Source organism: Mustela erminea, chromosome 7 (genome assembly GCF_009829155.1).
Source record: "Mustela erminea isolate mMusErm1 chromosome 7, mMusErm1.Pri, whole genome shotgun sequence".
Classification (NCBI taxonomy): Eukaryota; Metazoa; Chordata; class Mammalia; order Carnivora; family Mustelidae; genus Mustela; species Mustela erminea.
This window is the reverse complement of record NC_045620.1, coordinates 100,196,708-100,205,475: the sequence shown is the minus strand read 5'-3', so window position 1 is coordinate 100,205,475 and position 8,768 is coordinate 100,196,708.

Below are 8,768 nucleotides of genomic sequence, written 5' to 3'. Positions count from 1 at the left end.
ATCTAACCATCAGTGACCCCACCTGACACGTGAGGTTTTTCTAGGAGGTTCTTGTGCAGTTTGGCTGTCTGTTGGCAGAGCAAGTACTCCATTCCCTCCTCTCCTGCTCCTGGCACCACTCGGATAAATCCACGTCTCTGATGATTACGGTGAGAAGGCTTGATTTTTGTGCATCTAATTCAACTGCATCCCTTGCTAAAGCTATATAGGCTTTTTTAACTTCCTGCAGGGGGAGAGTAGTAGGGAGTCAAATAGTGAACGTATGAATGAGAATTCTTCTCATGTTCTAAAAGCACTTGTTTCCCCCCTGCATTGCATCCAGGTAAAGTCAGTGGTGTTTAGCAGTGATAAATCTTGAAAGCAGGATGATTTTCCTATTAGAAAGCAGGAGAGAAAGAATCAACCGAGTTTCTAATCCCTGCTTCCCACAGGAACAAGGACAAATAGAGAAGAAAGCACAAAGCAAACATTCTTAGATCATGTTCTTAACAAGTATAAAGGGGCTTCAAGTCCTACTCTAAAGTGAAGATTTTGACAAATGTTTTCCCAACGGATTATTTTTGAATTCCATGATTATTTGAAGTAAAAGTTAGGTGGACATTAAGAAAAAGTAAAATAATAATTGCAGTATGTGGTAATAAGCTAAAGGGGTTTGGTTATGCAGTGGTTTTCAAACAGGGCTCCTCAGAGCCCAGGTGTCCCAGGGTTGTGGGGGGCATTCTATTGCTTTGTACCCTCACCACTTCAACAGAGCCACTCTGCTTTCTTTGTCTTCATACATAGGATAACTTAAATCGACTTACATGCTTTATATGGCTTTATGCTACAGATGTATATATTTATTTAAAATTACATTATTTGTGGCCATTTCTATGAAATGTTCTGCATTAGGGATAACCCTGAGCAGTAGGACTGGCATTTTTTCATGGCTAATGAACTGGTTAAGGTAGGTCTGGTCTGGCTGAGATGCCAACCCCAAGAGAGACAAATGTGGTACAGTGAGGGAGGAAGGGGATTCTCAACCAGCTAAAAAAATAAGCCAAGAAAGTCCCTGTGACTGGGGAGGTCGAAGGTCTCTCCAAGCTCCCGAGAACGACCAGCTTCAGTTGGAGTTTAAAATGTTTAGTTTTCTGATATTTTATCCTAATATTTCCCCTGATAACTCATATTTTAAAAACATTTTAATTAATTTACAATTAGCCACAGTTAACATCATCTCCATGTTTTTATAAATACAAAGACCTATGCCCCAGGAGGATAAATGACCTGTCTAGGCTCACAAATTTAGAGATGAGATAAAGATTCCCTAATTCCTTATCGGGGGTTCTTTCCTCTACAATACTGATTAAAACCAATTTTAGAAGCTGATGAGTCTTTCTCTCTTTTTCTTTCTTTCTCTTCCTTTCTTTCTGATGAGTTCTTGTTTCTAATGTACTTTTACACAGAAGCTCTGCACACAAAATATAAAATCATGGAAACGTTTTAGATGAAGCCAAGTTGGGGAGCGGGCTTTTAATCCTACCTACTTTATCCCCCTCCTTTTCTTTCTCCACCTCAAGCAGCAATCCTGGGTTTCCCGCAGATCATGATTGGAAAATGACTGTTCTGGGTATCACTGACAGCTGGAGTCCAAAGATCTTCTTCCTTTCATACCTATTGCTTATGTGAGTAATACTGGCAGGATTGAATGTACTAGATTTTCTAACCTAAGACCTTGCAAGGTAAAATATTAAAAAGAATTTTTGCTTTTAATTTGTGGTATTAAGTCTAATGAAAACAGTACGACATTTACTGGTAGCTTAATGGCCTATTAGGTGAACATTTTATTGCTTACATAATTTTGAATTAATTATATCTCACATCCTTTAAGTCCACATGGTATCCTCATTTACAACACTGTCACACTTGTCCAAACACTCCTCTATAGAAAAAGCATAAAATCTCAATATTATGTGAATTAAAAACATGATTATCTCTGCCCCATAATTAATTGAAAGATGATCACGTGTAATGTCACTTTGATTTGTATGGAAATACTTAAGCCACAATTACTCTATCAGGTTAACCCAAAAGATGTCCATTCTTCCAGTATTCTCTTTTTCCCTCCCTCTACTGCACTGGAGTAATACTGTTCTGCTGCATGGCACACTCAATTTTTTAAAGCACTTTAAAATAGATCATTTAATGTTACCAATGGCAGGCAAAACATGCATTATTATTCCTTTGTAACAAATAAGAAAAATTGATGCTTATAGAAGTTAAAAGAATTGCTAAGGTCACATAGAATAACATTAAAAATGTAACATGGGAATTACTGTCTCAATTTCTAGTCCTTTTTTTCTTCTTTTTTATCACAGGGATAAGTCAGATTGGCTATTGAGAGACCCAACCTCCTTTACAGGAAAGGGAGTAGCTGGCTTATGGACCACCTTCCAAAGGAGCTTCTCCCCTCTTTCTTCTTTACTGAACCCCAGGGGATGGTGCTGCCTCTCACTGCACAGTGAGGCAGGGCCAGGGAACCAAACTGCCTTTGCAAACACCTTCCTGTCAGAAACAGGTGCTAAGAAGGCAAGAAGGTGAGCACCCTCCCACTGCTCAGCTGTCTTCAAGTCTAAAGGATATTTTGTTTCAAATCACATGTGGGCTGAGCGGAGAGGTGGGGGTAAGGGGAAGACAAGGACAAATCTCCTTAAGTCTATGTTTTCAGCACACAAGTGTTCAAAGAAACATTTGAGCCCTGAAAACCCATGTTCAATGGCATAATTCTGAATCTCGAAGAGGGTAAGAATTTTCTACCTCAGGATACTAAGAGCTGTTTGTCCTTTTAAACGCTGATCCATCAACCCACTGAAAGCTTACTTTTAACAGGTGTTTACTGAGTAACTACACTATGCTCGGAGCAGTCTTCAAAAAGAGATGAGAAAAAAATGTAAAAGCAGATAGTGTTATGACTACAGAATCCCTGTAGACTAGCAACACTTTATCTTAGAGCAAACTTATCCCAAGAGATCAATAAAATATGAGTGCTACTACTGAAACCAGATTTGTCAGGCTACAGCCTCCCCCCACCCCATTTATACACAAAATAAGTAGAACAGGGGTTTGAAGGATGGACATGGGATGAGTGGTAACAGAATTTAATAACTGGTTGGAATATGAGTTTCAGTACCTTACTGACAAAACAATGTTTTGTGTGTGTGTATAAAATATTGATTCTTTCTCTCAAAGTGATTAAGATGATTTGGGGGATATTGACAGAACACACACACACACACACACACACACACACACACACACATACACACACACTCAGCCTGTGAAATATAGAGTATGGCAGGAACTGAACCATGTGGGGAAGCGTGAGGGAGCCTGCTGGGGCACTCATGTCATCGGTGATAGTGAGCTCTGTCACTTGCTCAGCTCTCACAGTTGTGATCCAGTAAATTGCTATACCTTATTATTTTTTTCAGTAGTTGGGAAAGAGCTGGGGAATCTTTGGGGGAAACCTTGCTGTGTTTTGAATCCACTCTTAGTTTCATCTCTAGTATTTTTGTCAGTCTTCTGATGTGATGCCAGTTCTTACTAAGATATTATTCTTGAGGATTCTCTAACATGGACTTTAAAGGTAAATCAGACTCACTATTTTTTCTTACTGTATGCTTGTCATCTTTTACAGCAAAATCATTTCTCTGTTTGTGATGTGAATTATTCACTAATATAACTAAACCACATGCTGATATTGGATAAGACGACTGAAATAACCCAAGACAAAAGGAGAAGCAGTAAGAACCTGTGGGGAGAAGGAAGATTTGCTTGCACTACATTTAAGGACATTTTCAGAAAAGTTAGAGAATGCCTCAGTTCACTTATTTCACAGGCGGAAAATCTCTACATCTATTTATTCTTCTTCCTTACACTCATAACTTGTACACATGCATTCAGGCCATGATGAGAAGAAATAAATAAAATTATCATTGATAGGCTTATCAACTTAAGACAGTGGCTACAACAGAGTTTTGAAAAAAAGTGTCTCTTTTTTATGGAGAAAGTTTTTACAATATCAGGTTTTGAGAAAATGGGTAATGTCAGAGTCTCATTAGAATTATCACACCTTATTTTGTTATTTTATTTGGGTTTGTTTCTTCAAAGTAGGCTTTCCTGATCTGATTTACCTTGATGACTATAACATATTCTCCCAGTATTCTTCTCTTCCGTGTTCTCTGTTTGCACTGCCTCTGCCTGGGGAAGCAAGTGTTGTTGGGGGTGGTTTAAGAAAACTCAGGCACATTACCATGTACTTCAAACAAAGTCCACATTCTTTCCTAACTGGACATTCACTAAGCATGCCTGGGACTCTCACTTGTTTAGAAACCATACTGGGGATTCTCAAAATACAGAACGCATGGTTATAGCTATGAGGTGAACACAGGAAAAAGTCAGATGCTACCTGAGGGGCTACAGTGTAACAGCTGGGCAGGGGCAGTGGACCCAAGATTCAAGGAGCAAGTCCACGCCTTTTCAGGCATGTGCAGCCTTGTTGGGAGCCATACTCTGGGCCTTGTGCTGGGTCATGCAGAGACTGCCAAGGTGAAGCCTGTGGTCCACCAGGCCTACTGCTGTTTTGTTCTGATAAAATGTTAATAGCCTCAATTCATTACACCAATAGAGAAACTTCTTCCTGTTTCTCTAAGTTGGAATTTGGAATTTGGGAGACATGGAACATAACTCAGGAAGGACAGAGTTACAGTAACCAATGTGGAAGCCCACAGTGGACGAGTAGCTGATAAGAGGTAAGTTGTCTGGGGACAGTGGTAAAGATTCAACAACTTCTGAATGAATAATTATTGAATATCTACTGCTGTTAAGAAGTGGCTTATAGATCCTGATATAGTCTCAAAGCCTAGAAAGTAGAAGAACAAGAACAATAATAAGGCCCTCAAAAGGAATCGAACCATTGGAGCTTGGGATGTAGAATGTTGGGGGCCAGATGGAGACTTCTGCTAGTGAGTAAATGAGATACCAAACTGGTACAAGTTTTCAAGTATGTGATTTTCTTTTCATCTGGCAGCATATTCCTCCTCATAAATCATCAATCTTCTGACATAATTCAGGCAGCTCTCAACCTGTTCTGATTACCTTCTTTCAAAGGCACAATACATGAGACTTTCCCAAGGGTCCTATGGGTTTCACTTCACCATTCTCAACCTTTTTCATTTCTCTTATCTCAAGGCTATGTTAAGATGGAATCACTGATTCCATGTGAAATGACAGAAACATACTAAGAAAAATTGGCTGTGGTGTTTTGCTAAAGGGAATCCTTTACTGCTCTGAAACACAGGGCACATGTGTGTTGTTGCTATGAGAGAGGCTGGAATGTTAATAGCGAACATCTTCCCGGGCAGGATAATCTGGAAGCTCCAGTAGCCCACCCAACCAAACAAAGCTGGGGCATGTTTTTATTCTTCAGCATGAGCTGTGCAATGCATCTTGTCAAGGAGGATCTAAGCAAGCACCCTTCCCTCCCTGAATACTTCAACTGAGACCATTTTATTTCCCTGATAATTCCTTGCCTTGAGACAATCAGGTGTGATACGTATCCTCATTATGATTTTATGGAGCAGTAAATGCCACCACCCCCATCTCCCAGGAGGCAGCCTTCACTGAAGGGTTAGGCTGAGAACCACACAGCTTTTTTGAAACACCATAGGAAATAGATTGCTGGTACACTTGGCTTGTGCTGCAGAGCCTGTTGTGTCTAAAGTCCTAACATGTGAAGATTACTGTTGTTTACTGCACTACCGAAGAAACAGTGCAGGCACACCAAAGGGCATCATCTTCATTTTTTAAGTGAGTTTGGGTGGAAAGCTTTTCCTTCGCCAGGGGCTTTGCTAGGGAACAGCTAAGACTCTCTGAGGCTATGAGGGAAAAAGCCCTGACAGAAGACAGGGAGTGGAATTGAAGCCAGGGAGGGACTTGTTTAAGCCTCGGGATGACTCACAGGATCAAGAGGCCTAAGATAGAAAGCAGAGAACAGAATAAAAACTAAAAGTTTTGGGGAAATTGGACAAACTTGTTCCATTGGCGATTTTATGGAATTTTGGCTGAGCAAGGCTGTGTATAATCATTGCTATTAGTACATTTGATAATTAAAGTCATCGTTAGCCTACTGAGAAGTGTAATTAATGTGGTCTATGCCTACCTGGGAATGAAGCCTAGCATTTAACAAAAATGTTAAAATATTTGGAGGTTTCAGTAGAAAAAAGGTTTTTGTTTTCTTCTGTCTAGTAGCAACACTATCAGGCCAAAGTAAGTTGCTACGAAGTTACCAGTTAGAAAAGTAAGGCTCACTGCTGCACACTGGATGATTCTTCTTAGGAAGTAAGCGCGTGGGATCTGGATTCATAATACCTTAATTCAAATCCTGCCCTTTCTACTTCTAGCTGTGTGACTTTGGGTAAGTTACTTAACTTCTCTCCATTTTGTTTCCCTATGTAAAAACTAAAAATAACAATGGTACCTGAGTCACTTTTTTTTTTTTTTTAGAATTAAATAAGGCAGATAAAGCATTTAGCACAGTACTGGACACCTAATAAATGATTTGTAAATGTTATTAGTTTATAAGTCAATCAATTTAAGAGTGGATTCTAGAAAGCATCCTAATTACACAAATACTAAAGTAGGTGACTGCCAAAGCTATTTGTCTGGTAAGACAGCATCTACAAGGCAGCTGTGACGTGACAACAGAACTATGTAAGTCTCATAAGCAATAAGACTTGGTTCTGTCTCACACACATAGTTCTGTTATTGTTGTTGTTCTTCTAAAACAGTGCTCTTTTTTCCCCAAGTTTTTATTTGAATTCCAGTTAACATACAGTGCACTATCAGTTTCAGGTGTAGAATTTGTGACTCATCACTTACATACAATACCTAGTGCTCATCACAAGTGCCCTCCTTAATGCCTGTCACACATTTAACCCCCCCATCTGCCTCCCCTGTAGTAACCCTCTGTTTGTTCTTTATAGTTATGAAACCATTTCTTGGTTTGCCTCTTTTTTGCCCCAAGTTCACCTGTTTTGTTTCTTTAATTCCACATATGAGTGAAATCATATGGTATTTGTCTTTCCCTGACTTATTTTGCTTAGTATAATACCCTCTAGTTCCATCCATGTCACTGCAAATGGCAAGATTTCATTCTTTTTGAGAGCTGAGGAATATTCCATTATATATATATATATATATATACACCACATTTTCTTTATCCATTCATCAGCCAATGGAAATTGGGGCTCTTCCCATCATTTGTCTATTGTTGATAATGCTGCTAAAAACACTGAGGTCATATGCCCCTTCAAATCTGTATTTTTGTAGCCTTTAGATAAATGCCTAGTAGTTCAATTGCTGGGTCGTAGGGTAGCTCTATTTTTAGCATTTTGAGGAACCCTCATGCTGTTCTTCTCCAGAGTGGCTGCACCAGTTTGTATTCCCACCAGCAGTGTAAGAGTGTCCCCTTTCTCTGCAACCTCATGAACACTTGTTTACTGTGTTGTTGTTTTTAGCCATTCTGACAGGCGTGGGGTGATATTTCATTTTGGTTTTGATTTGTATTTCCCCAATGATGAGTGATGCTGAGCATCTTTTTGGTGTCTCAAAACAGTGCTCTTTTTAATTTATTAAACTCTAAGTTTCTTTTTTTTTTAATATTTTATTTATTTATTTGAGAGAAAGAGAGAGCACAACCAGGGGGAGCGGTAGAGAGAGGCAGAAGCAGGCTCCCCACCGAACAGAGAGCCTGATGTGGGACTCGATCCTAGGACCCCAGGATCATGACCTGAGTCAAAGGCAGACGCTCAACCATCTGAGCCACCCAGGCACCCTAAACTCTAAATTTCTTGAGAACAACAGCTTACACCCTCAATGCTCAAAACTCAGTGTGTCATTAAAAAATGTTCCCAAGGCACTGGCTATATGAGTTGCCATAATTTTACACTAGGGACTTTGGTCATTATATCTAGTCAATAATCACATGAGTAATGTTTTTAAGCAACAGGGTTTCTATTCTTTTTAGGTGGTATCAAAGTGAAGATCTTTTCTTTGGGAAGGCGGTTTCATAAATACATCATTTTGAGAAGGCTGGCACTCACACTGGGTTGAAGTTGCAGATAGTGCCCATATCAGTCTCTTTACCATCAGGATCCTACACATTTCTCCTTTTTTTTTTTTTTTTGCCTCTTACTTAACTTTGCTTTATAGTTTATTATTTCCAGATGACAGATCTTATCAGCTTGGAATTGGAAGCACATTAATTATTCTTTTTAAATTTTCAAGTGCCGGGCCCTCAGCACAGTGAGTATCATCATGACTCCAAATGGCTTTTGGATAAATACATGATCAAACAGAGAGGTCTGCATGAGCTTTCTAATTCACAACGTGGGCATTTAAAGATCATGGAACCTCATCAACCCATGTCACACCAAGAACTTCTGTTGTCAACCCTTTCCTAAGTTCTCCTTAGGTGGGCTTGCCCAGCTTTCCATAGCTTTATCTACTGATGCACAGAGGCACAGAAAGATTTTCTCTGTTTTCTGAATTAAAAACAGGGCAGGATACATGCTGTTTACCTGTGTTCTACAATTTAGTAGAGAAGAGGTACTTAATCTTCTATTGATAGATAGGCTTTTTGGTGGGCCAGAGATGCAAGCTGGGTAGGACACTGCAGATTGGGAGTTACATTACTTATCTCTGACATGGTGGCTCATTGTACTCTTCTT